Here is an 11,515-nt window from a genome sequence, read left to right as displayed (position 1 = left end):
GTTAACAAAATGAAAATAGTTTCAACTTAAATATACTACTAAGTAAGAGGTTCCTTAACAAATGATCTACAAAGTATTGCATAGTTGCAATGGTTAGGTCGTCATATATAGCCAAGAACAGGGATCAATGCTACTGTATGTTGATTTCTACATGATCCATAGTAGGACACACAATTTACTGTTATTCTTATAAATAAAAATACGGAAGAAACCCACTAAATACTACCTATGTCGATTTCTACATGATCCATGTGTCGGATTAAGCAAAGACTTATGCGTAATGCCCTCAGTTCAACTTTCCTACCGTGTGGAGCTGAAAGCTACCCTTTCAAACGACAAACCTTAAATATATTTGAAGCTTTCACCCTCTACAGCTTCACAGTACAACTCATGAGTACCATATGAGCAAGAGCTTTTCATATATCCAGCCAGTTAAAGGTAGATAATGTGCACATTCCTTATTATCACCATGTTGTTAGAAGTTTTAACTTTTGTTGTATTCTACCCTTGATGGTAATTTTCTTATCAAAGAAAGAGTTCATTTCCTCTCGAGTTGCACTTTAAAAGAAATATTGAATAATAACTTGGTAGTCTTCCTGTTTAATATTCTCAGAAACATCTGGCTCTGAAACTAGGTGTTCTTTCGTTTGAAGTAACAATGTTTGCTAGTGTAGCTGGAGTACCCTACATTCTATTGCGAGAAGCTACATATTTAGTCACTGAGGTAGCGCGGACCACATGTGGAGGCATCTAAAAATCATACATAGTCACTCGGAAGAACATATATAACTCATTTTAGTTCAATCAAACAAGCATAAAGATTGATATTTCACAATTGCACTTATATCCATGTCGTCTGAACTTCTAAGAGTGAGTGCAAAAAAAAAGATGTCACCTCTCCTATGCTAGAGTTCTTAATTTCATGTGTGTATATTGAATCTAACATGGATGAATGCATTATAAGTTTTGTGCAAAAAAAAACATCACTGTTGTTGGCAAGTAAAAAAAAAGGGCAGGTACATACTGATATGGCATTATCAAAATCTGTCTAAACTGGCCTAAATAAGTTTTATGGAGTAAACTTATGAAGGTACCAGCAAGTAGATACCTGTCTTGAAGCTTATTTACTTTTCTTTTCTAGAGACAAAAACTTGCTAACATAAACAGATAGATAACAATTCTCATACGCTTGAGAGGTTATTCAACGAAGACTAAAACCAATAGTTCTGCCGGTCCAGAAGAGGCAAGATAACATCTAGCATTACTTAGTACTGGTCATAGAACCACTTGCCAACACGGTCTGAATCTGAGCATCAAAACAAAGAAATACCAACACTAAATCAGTAACAAACATCCTCTCAGCTGCCCAGAACATAGTAGATGCAATATCCCTCATCTGACGAACTGCAGATGTGTGGATTGAAAGAACATTGAGAGCTACATGGTACAAATCAGAGGAAGGTACACCTGATTGAAAAATATATTCAGCTAGCATCTAATGTCACTCCGAATGGTGCCATTGGATGCATAGGATACAAATATTCACCAGTGCGTAGAAGAAGACAACCATCAGATCCCTGTTCGCTAGAGATAATTTTTAAGATGAGCTGGTTCGTAAAAGTTAAAATGATATGCTAAACTATGATCTCATGTGGCACATCCGCTTTATTGATAGTATCGTTTTACTTCTGGATGGTTGTGTCAAAATATAGTATGTTGTCCATCCACTTGATCACTGTACCTGATTTTATTTTGCTTCAACTATAAATTTCCTAGGTTCCCATTTGTTTCTTCTGTTCTAGGCTAACCAAATTTGTGCGTCACAAAATTCTTCTTGTATCGGACATGAAGGTTGTATTGGTCATCAGAGTAAATCTATGGTCTGCAGGTAAGTAAATTTTTTAGATTGGTTAACCTCAATGTTGGATAATCTCCCTGGAAGAAAAAAATTATCTATCGGAACTTCATGGACAAATTAATAGCAACAATGTATATATGCCTTTCACTGATATTATTTTCATTAGACCAAGAAAAATACTTTTACTTATGACTACCCTAAATAAAAAAATTATTGCACACTCTACGACTTATGAAAGGAGGTAACATCTTCTAAAGAAATTGGTGAAGAAAAAAATATCAAAAGGTAAGAGAAAGAAACTGGGCCTTGGTCCCACGAAAGCAAGTAAAAGATAGAAGGACAAAAGGCCAACATACCCGTACATCGAAGCCCACCAGCGTGCTCCGCCCGCACAAGTTCTGAGGCCGCCCAACCACTCAATAAGATGTCGATGACACCCAAGCGGTGCACGCAGCCACCACCTGCCACGCTGCTCGCCAATTCGACCCACTGACCAATCTCACAGAAGAAAGAAAATTCATAAAATGTTTCATTACACCGACACACAGGATCTAGCTACTCCTGAACTACAGAAATTTTGAACTGAAGCTTCTAATATTGAAAGAACGAAAATATAATAATAATGTACATAACTGCTAAATAATTCCGATGATGCACATGAAGACATGTACAGTTAAATTCAAAATTCAGTTAATTCAGAAGTTAATTGGTAAGTTTCTACTAAAGGTTCAAAACTTTGATGATTCAAACATTAGAAAAAACTTGGAAGAAACTAAAGAGTGCTTACATTGCCACAAACCAAACGAACTGCAGAATGTTTTTTGAGATATTGCGGCCATAGGAATATGAAGTTTACCACATCTATTGTTGCACAAGTAGCACATATTCAAATATAAAAGCCTGTATCAGCAATTAAGTACTTCCACAAGGACTATGAACCCCAACATGTGGTGCAGCTCTAATTTTCATTCAGTATCAAGGCGTAAGGCACTTCCCTTTAATATCTTGAACATCAGTAGACGTTCAGCGAAATGGTTAGAGAATTAGTATATATAAGAGTCGGAAAACTGAACATAATTTCCAACAAAAGAATCTCCTTTGGAAAAAAGTAAATCATTACAAAGGTTATATGATCTCTACATGAGCAAAAGTATATTTTCTTTCGCATTATGATCAGTACAGTTAAACAGGTTTAGAAGCTACAAGGTAGTCAGATTCTATGATCCCAAATTCATGTTGAGGATAAGCAATCAAGTGTATATACGCACATAAGTAGCTACCTGCTCTAGTTTAAGAGAAGATCGTGAGAAAATTGTCTGGCTACCATACTTGCTTGATATCATGTGAACCAGAGGTACTTATTTTTGTTAAATAATTTCTCTGGTGCCATACACAAGAAATTCTCTCTAATGTTTGCTCACATTTTTTTAGAATACCACGGGAGTACTTCAGAAATACAAAATTTACCAAAACAATTACATCAAAATCGAGACAGTGAAAGAACAATTTTGCAAGTTACTTACAAAGCAAAAACATAAGCAAGCATAGTCAAAGAAAGAGAACACAATCCTTAAAACACCAACAACCATGCAGCTTCACCAGGCGGTGATACAAATGAGAGCAGCAGCATGAACGGATCACAAGTAGATTTCAGACATCAACGGAGAGGAACGGTGTAGAAATACATTTCAGACATCCATGATGCACACAAGAAACAAAGCAGATCGGCAACTGTCAATAAAAAATAGGAACAGGAATAGCCACCATGCCTTCCGTTGGATCCCACCGCCCCCCTTGACCCCTCAGCCCCCCAGCTGCTCACCACGGTGGAGATGCCACCCCCACCCGCAGCGCCGCATGAAGCCACCAGTCGCCAGATTACCTGACAACCAAATAGATGCGGCGAAGTTCACCGATGATGCTGTCGTCGATTCACCCCACTGAGACCGCCCACCTCTGACCTCTCGCCTAGCCACCGGGGCCGCCCGCCACAAATCATGCCTCGGTTGGCCAAATCTGCGGCTGCCGCCGCTGTCGCTCGCCGTAGACCGCCGGCCGCTACCGGCGACCAGTTGGGGACGAAGACGGTGAGACGCGGGGTGCCTGCGGATAAGAGGAGGACTACGATGGAGCAACGAATCAGGAATTCTCTTCAGTCTTTGTACATCGGCTGATTGGCCCGCTTGACCCAGGAACCGTCATGCCAACTGGGCCCGGCGAAAGCGACCTGCCGATCGACCAGGAGGGCTGCCAACCCTGGGAGCTTAGAGCTCTTTAGGGATTGTGGGCCAGCCTGGAACGTTGCTATGGGCCTGATTCCATGACACATTAGAGCATCTCCAGTTCCCCAAACCGTCCCCCAAACCGCGTCGAATTGAGCGTTTGGGGGACGTGTTTTGTTCGTGCCGCTTTTGGGGGACGTCGCTCCCCACCCGCGTCCCCCCAACGCCACCCCCAAACATTTAAAATACTTTTTTTGATTTTTTTAATTTCAATTTCCACAAACTAATACATAATTTGGAACGTGGTTTACACGAAAACACAGTTAGGCACATGGTTTTCCACAAACTAATACATAGTTTGAACCGTCGTGGACAAAAATATAAAATTTTACAAAGAAACTAAACCTAACTAGGCCGTGCATCGAAGGTTTCCTATGTTCGCTGCTAAGAAAGAACACTCGAGGGCACACCCAGTCACCTAAACTGGAAAATCCAGCGGGAGGATGGTGCCCTAAACTAGGCGACGGTTAGGTTAAAAATTTATTGTGCCGCTGACGAGTCGGCCCCGCCACTCCCCGCCTCGCTTTTCGTTGTGTCCGGTGTCCCCGGTGCGTACCCTGTGGGACGGGGACGGGCTCGCGGCGCGCCGGACAAAAATGGGCTTTGGGGACGCGGCTGGAACAGTTTTTTTGTCCGGCGCACCCCAAATCCCTTTGGGGGACGCTTTGGGGGACGCGGCTGGAGATGCTCTTAGCGGTATACATTGGTTCTCTGTATTTTGGACCGTAGATGAACATTCAGAGCAAGTTGGAGGACTGCAGTGAGGCAAGTCCTGAGTTTGAGGACTGTTTTAGACATAGCTGGTAATTTCGAGGGACGTTGATGCATTTCACTCGCTAACCTTATTCGAACGAAAAGGAAGACGAGCGCTCATCGCCGGAGGGGACACGCGGTTGATGAGGACCAGATCTTGGGGGCACGAGAAGGACGACCGCCACAGAGGAGAGTGGCCGGAGAAGGGAGAAGCCGGGGAGGGGAGAAGCCGGGGAGGGAAGACAGGCGGAGCGGGGAGGCGCGGGAGAGAGGTCGCCGGAGGAAGAAGCTCGCCGGGGAGGCCCCTAGCGCCATCCTCTCTTTCTCGAGAGCTCGAGGAATTCCTCCCCGACCTAGCGACTAGTGGAATGAACTCCCGGGGAAAGGCCGGGAAGGGTCCGGGTCCCTCGCCCACGTGGACGTCCAAATGGCCATGTTGGCTTTCCCCGGGCCGTTTCGCCCGGGTTTTCTCGCCGGGGAAAGAGGGGGAACCCCCGGGATCCGCCGCATCCAAACGAGGCCTCACTCGGGCAAGGTTACCGCTTGCCTTTGCACCTTAGGGATGTAGTTCTCATCCGAGTCACAACGATCAAATTGCTTGTCATGTAAGTGGGAATCTCTAATGAAATTGTGAAGCGCAACACAAGCGATGATGAGCTTTTGTATAACCAAACCGTAAGAAGGGATGCCATTCAGCCGGGGACGGGCTGCTCGTCGACAGGGTCGTTTCCAAGGGGAGGTCAGCCTTGACCCAGGGGATGGAGGGAGACGGGCCGGCGGGTGACGGATCCGGGGGTGGGACGACGGTCGCCGGCGCCGGTTGGTCGGAGCGGCGGGAGGCCGGGGTGGCGGCGCTATGGGGAGGACGAACCCTAGTCGCCTGTTCTGTCGCCCCCGCTGTGCTCACTCGGGAAAAGAATGAGAGGGGGAGAGAAAGAAAAGGAGGAAAGGGGTAGGGTTATTTTGCATTCCATCGGATGGGCCTTGCGGTGGCAGTCTGCACGTAAATTCGACAAACGACATGTCCAATAACTGAAACCGTTTCGAGAGGTAAGAAGAGAAGCTCGAGAAGCACCTATTTTCGTGCTTTTTCACGTATGAAGGTAAACGAGTGGCTTTGGCAAAAGCCCAACACGCAGCAATGCCCTTTGGTTCGTTTGTGGAAAGCCCCAAAAGCTAAAACAAAGAGGGTCTTAGTAGCCGACATTGGACAGAGGTGAGTGACTTATTCCAGATACTGTTGAGCACTTTGTTAATGCCAAGCGCTGGAGTCCGATGCCCCTTATTTATATTAGAACTAGTTAAAATGCCCGTGCGTTGCCACGGGAAAACAAAATATGTAGAAGGATGATATCTTTTTGACTTACTTTTTGGTTATCCTTCTTGTTACTAACCCTTCGAGGATCAACATGTGTTCTTTTCGTCTCTTTTATCCATTTCAACCCATCATGTGTCTTATCTAGAGATCTTTCACCATGTTAGCCATCTTTGCATAACACAATTAGCGGCACTTTCATTGTGTAAGTGTGTCAATAACAAGAACAACTTGTCAAGCATGTCGACCTCCGAAGTCCCCAATTCCATACCGATGAGATGATGAAAGCCCACGGCGGCGGAGAAGAGAGCCTATAGCTGTGGCATAGAAGACGATAGTGCAGAAGAAAAGGGAGACCAGCGGTCCTTCTATGCTCCTCCGCTTGTGCGGTGAGCAAGTGCGGAGGCCTCACATCGGCAGCGGAGAAGAGCAGGTCTTGCAACTCCACCTCCTTCAGATTGGAGACAAGAAGTTTTACTTCCTCCTACCCAGGGAGTGTATCTTTACCTGTTCGTCGTGCTCAACAAGCCCAGTTGTTCACTCTAAATCAGCCTAGTAGAATTAGAGCATATGATGTCATTAACCATGTGCCATAATTCACTTCTCGATTTACAACATGAATATCACATAATTGTTACCTCTCCGATTGGTGAAGCCCTTGGAAACTTGAAGCACTCACAAATATATAACTGCAATCAGACTACTAAGATTGTAACTTCTACTATAGATAACTATCATATTGTATAATAAAAATCAGCCAAACAAAGTGTGGATCATGTGTGAAGGCCACGCTATGTTAGAAAAAAATATTAACCTAGCAGTTAGTTTAACATTTGGGTGATATGTAATAAAAATTAACAAAAACTCCAACACAGAGGTTCCAAGGGAAGAAACAACTTTAAAAAATAATCATGTTTGAAGTCATCAGAATTATACACAGAAACATGTCGCAGGCATCAACATCCAAATTTCCCGAACATGCCATAGCATCAGCTAAATTCACACATAAACAGGTCTATAAATCTGGAAGAAGATAAACATGTGAAAAGATTAGAAAAGGCTGTCAAGAAGTAATCGTAAGCAAAAATAGTTGAGAAAAAATGGCAGTAAACCGGAGAAAAGAATTAGCTTCATTTTAATTTCAGCCTGATAGAAAAGCATTTCACATAGAGTAAGAAGAGAATTTTCCTGCGGACCGGATGATAAGTGTTAAAGAGAATATACCCACAGCAGCAAGCATTTGATTTATAATCAGATTTTTTTTCCAACGGAAGGGAGCCCAAGGACTCACAATTTCATTATGAAATTGGATCAAGTCTTACAGAACACACACTCACAAACGCCCTAGATTTGTGCACCAAGAAATGAGCATGCTAACACATAGACTACCTCAGTCATGCCCTTTTCAGAAACTGAAACTACACACTATGAGCAACAGCAGAACACAACATCGTCCAAAGTTTCTCAGAATATTAATAGCTAAGCATGATGGTCACCCGAAATTTAATTATACTAACAAACCACATATGCTTGGGGAAATATGAGCAGTCAATTATATGCATACCACACCTCATAATCGATCTAGAAAATGGAAACCCTAGAGATGATCTTGCTAAAATCATATCATGAGAACTGAACTTCTATGGATGACTATGAGAAAGGGTATTTTTTCTAAATACTGAAACTTCTATGAATCACTGTAAGAAAGGATGATCGATGACATGGTATTACCTTAGTTCTCAAACTATAACAATAAGAGATAAGCTCTTCTACAGTCAAAAAAATGCTCTCTTCATTTTTTTCTTCGAGAAAACGCAGTGAGATTGCGTTTCTTTTCATTGAAAAGAAGGAGAGTTTGCAAAAAGTGCTCTCTTCATTTTGGAATATGGTATCTTCTGGTACTGTATCTTCGTTTTGGAGAGTAGCATACCAAGTATGAGTGGTGTTCTAGATCATCACAGGAATTCAGTTTAGAGCTTCGGAATGCAAACATCAATAACAAAAGTATCAAACTGTCTACTTGAATTATTAATTAATTAACAACCTTATCTACATGGTTATGAGCTTGTACATTGTCCTAAGTTATTTACCTTCACCTGTACCTTCTCATCAAAATATGAAATGCAAAATCATCAATGTCAATACCCGAACCTTCCATTCCCTTGAGCTCCAGTGTCTCTGCGAGGTCCATAACAATGTGGTGCTCATAGTTTGCTCTAGTGGCCATCTCTGTGAAAGAACAGACCGGGTTAATTTAAAACAAAAGCATCATGGTCTTATGCTTAAGTGATGCTGAGGAATTCCTGCGTTTGTACACACTTCATTGAGCCTCTCATACATAAGGATAAAAGATTGAGGACCGGGCGTCATCCAGGAGCCTCTCATACATAAGGATAAATGGTTGCATTAATTCTTTTTCCTATAACTTATTTTATTGTTCCTATAACTTATTTTATTGGACAATAGACCTCGTGCCTCCCCTTATTAAGAAAGAGAACTCAACTATTAACACTACAATATGTATATGGCCATTAGTTCCATTCCAACTATGGTACAACCATACAGGGTTTACTCTCTCCTCATGCTGAATCCAGTTTTGGTTCATCGGAAGACTGCATCCACAACTGGTCTGACATCAGGACACATGAAGATCTCCTTTCCAGCAAATAAGAGAAGATAAGTAGTCCAAGTAGAGTGCCGCTAATTCTACATCTACTTGTGAAACAAAGTATCATCTTCACCTAGCAACAGATCACATTGCTCGATGGTGGAAACTGACGTAAATGTATTGACCAAGAGAAGGGAAGGCAAGATTACCTACTATATCCTGCAACACATTCTGCGATTCCAGTATTCCACGTCCTGATGGAGGACCCAGTGATTGCCTACACCACCACAAATCTCGCCATCCATTAGACATAAATACAAATGATAATTGATAATCTGTTCTCAAATATGTAGCTTCTAAGTTCATTGCAGTACTTATGAGTACTCCATGTCCTCATGAAGTACTTACTACATTCTAGGTAGAGGATCATAACATTTGTCAAAGTATAAGCCATGGTAGAGAAGAAAGCTTCTTGACCGAAGTAGATATTTACATGCCTTTAGATGATTCTGAACAAATATCCCTTTAACTCAATATGTCGCTGATTATAATTCAATTTTAGAACTTCTGACACCAAGTCACATGCAAAATTAAATGGCATGATTATTTAATCGAGAATATGTTGAGTAGCTAGTATGTTGCGCATCCTCTTCCTAATTCGCTTGAGGATTCGTGAATTTATTTGGGCGAGGATCCGCAAATTTATTTGGGCGCTAAGTATGTAAGACATGGATGCTCTAGTAACAACAAAAAATCTCATATAATAATGCATACTAACATTCCAATAGGCTCATGTTTAGTAGGTGCGAATTTAGTAGAGCACGACCTAGTTCATGTAAAGTATTACAACCGGGTAAGTAATAAAGGGAATAAAATCAAACTATGAACTTTGAGCTGCACATGCCTGATCCTATCCCTCACTACCAGCAATTGGAGTTGTATTTTGACAACAAAAGAACACGGCACCTACCTAATCCCACCAGTCACCACCAGCAATTGGAGCTGGAATCAAAAACAAATGAACAACGTGAATAGATCTATACCACTTCATGGTGTCCTTCTCGGTGACCTTCTCGTGTCTACAACTGTATCAAAAACCATGCCTGGTAGTCTTGGGTCATGTTCATATTGGGTGTACATGATAGCTCCTAAAAAAAAGAATATGCAAACATCAAGACTCGGATGCTTCAAGCAGGTATGGACTCTTATGCAAACCAAAGAGTGCAGAGAAACCGGATGTCAATGCCCAATACAAGAACATTTTTTTCACAAGGAAACCTTTAGCAATTTCATCAGAAACTCATCCTGGGATATATAATGTAAAATTAAGATCTTTTGGCATCTTAACATCAAATAACTTTATTCATATACAAAGATGTGGACGTATGAGGTATGTAGTCTATGTACAATATAATAAGTTCGTTAGTTGTATATAGTATTTCCAAAGGAAAAAACAAGAAATAAGATCAAATTTGATGGCAAAAAACTTGGGCCAGAATCAGTATAGCTTGTACACCTCGTTTATGTTCCCCTACAAACTATGCCCACAGATGTTTGAGTGAATCAGTAGAATGAACATTTTCAAAAAAAAAAACAATAGGAAAATTTACACAACACATATATCATTCCAATTACACCATAATCAGCTAGCTAGCATCCCTGTTCATGCCTTCATTCAGTTACCTGTCCTCGTGGATGATGGAGGTAAACAACAGTGACGTAGTAGCCTATGTGCAATATCAGGTGTGGACGCTGGAAGCCTATTGTATTGATGAACCAGCATGGCTGCTTCCCCGCCCTTTCACATCTACCATGGACGAAGAGATGGAGATGCAGGAGATGGCAGCCGTGCCGTCGCCGGTAAGTTGCACCACCGGTGGCGACACCCATGGACTCCCATGGATTGCAGATGGATGCACGCAGAGGATTCGACAGTGCGTCCACCCCTGTGTTATTAGCCATCCTCCGCACCAATGGTGCGCTCCACACGGCCGCATCTGCCTTCGACCTGGACCAACTGATTCTGCGGATTATGTGGCACGGCATGGGGCAAGGACAGTGGACTTTGCATCTTCGGCGTGAAGACACAACAGCAGATGGTTTGTCAAGACTTGATGCAACCGTCGATGGTAGCAAGAAACATAGATAACACTGACAACCCAAGAAAACTAAATCATAAGCACTGGAAAAATATCTCATACAGAAAGGGTACATAGAAAAAGAAGGGCATACGAATTGCAGTTAGCACATTATGATTATGATTTTTTTATATAAAAGTATGCATGCAAATAAGTTGAAAACTTAAAATCGAATAACGACTTTTGGCACGCAGATTATGTAATTAACAAAAAGATAAAGTGGGTCCATGATTAAATTTCCAATATACCCTCTATGCATGGAAACTTAACCCTGTTTATGTGCTACCAGCTAGCTTGCTTATGGCCAGCATGTCCTAGATTTGATTCCAACTACCAAATAGTAAGATATAAAAGTATAAAAATGAGTTGTTTAGAAAGGAGAGTTACCTTCATAACAAGTGTCTTGAGAAGCAAGGGATTTAGGAGTACCAGCTAGATGTAGAGAAAACCCACACTTATCATCTTCGATTTCTGACACTGGGTGATATAGGAGCTCGTTAAATCTCAGACTTATTTATGAAAACACATAAGTTAATCAAGAAATGAAATGGAAAAGGAAAT

General features: G+C 41.9%; 1 long non-coding RNA gene across 1 annotated transcript; it reads right to left on the bottom strand.

Moving 5' to 3' along the window:
• Positions 1-1,642: 1,642 nt before the first annotated feature.
• LOC124655327 lies at positions 1,643-3,654 on the bottom strand. The gene is made up of 2 exons (XR_006988634.1): positions 2,215-3,654; positions 1,643-1,882 (listed from the first exon to the last, which is right to left on the bottom strand). It is a non-coding gene; the product is annotated as an uncharacterized LOC124655327 (long non-coding RNA).
• Between the last annotated feature and the right edge of the window lie 7,861 nt (positions 3,655-11,515).

This window comes from Lolium rigidum, chromosome 5 (assembly GCF_022539505.1).
Source record: "Lolium rigidum isolate FL_2022 chromosome 5, APGP_CSIRO_Lrig_0.1, whole genome shotgun sequence".
Taxonomy (NCBI): Eukaryota; Viridiplantae; Streptophyta; class Magnoliopsida; order Poales; family Poaceae; genus Lolium; species Lolium rigidum.
The sequence above is the reverse complement of the archived record's forward strand: the minus strand, read 5'-3'. Positions and strand labels throughout refer to the sequence as shown.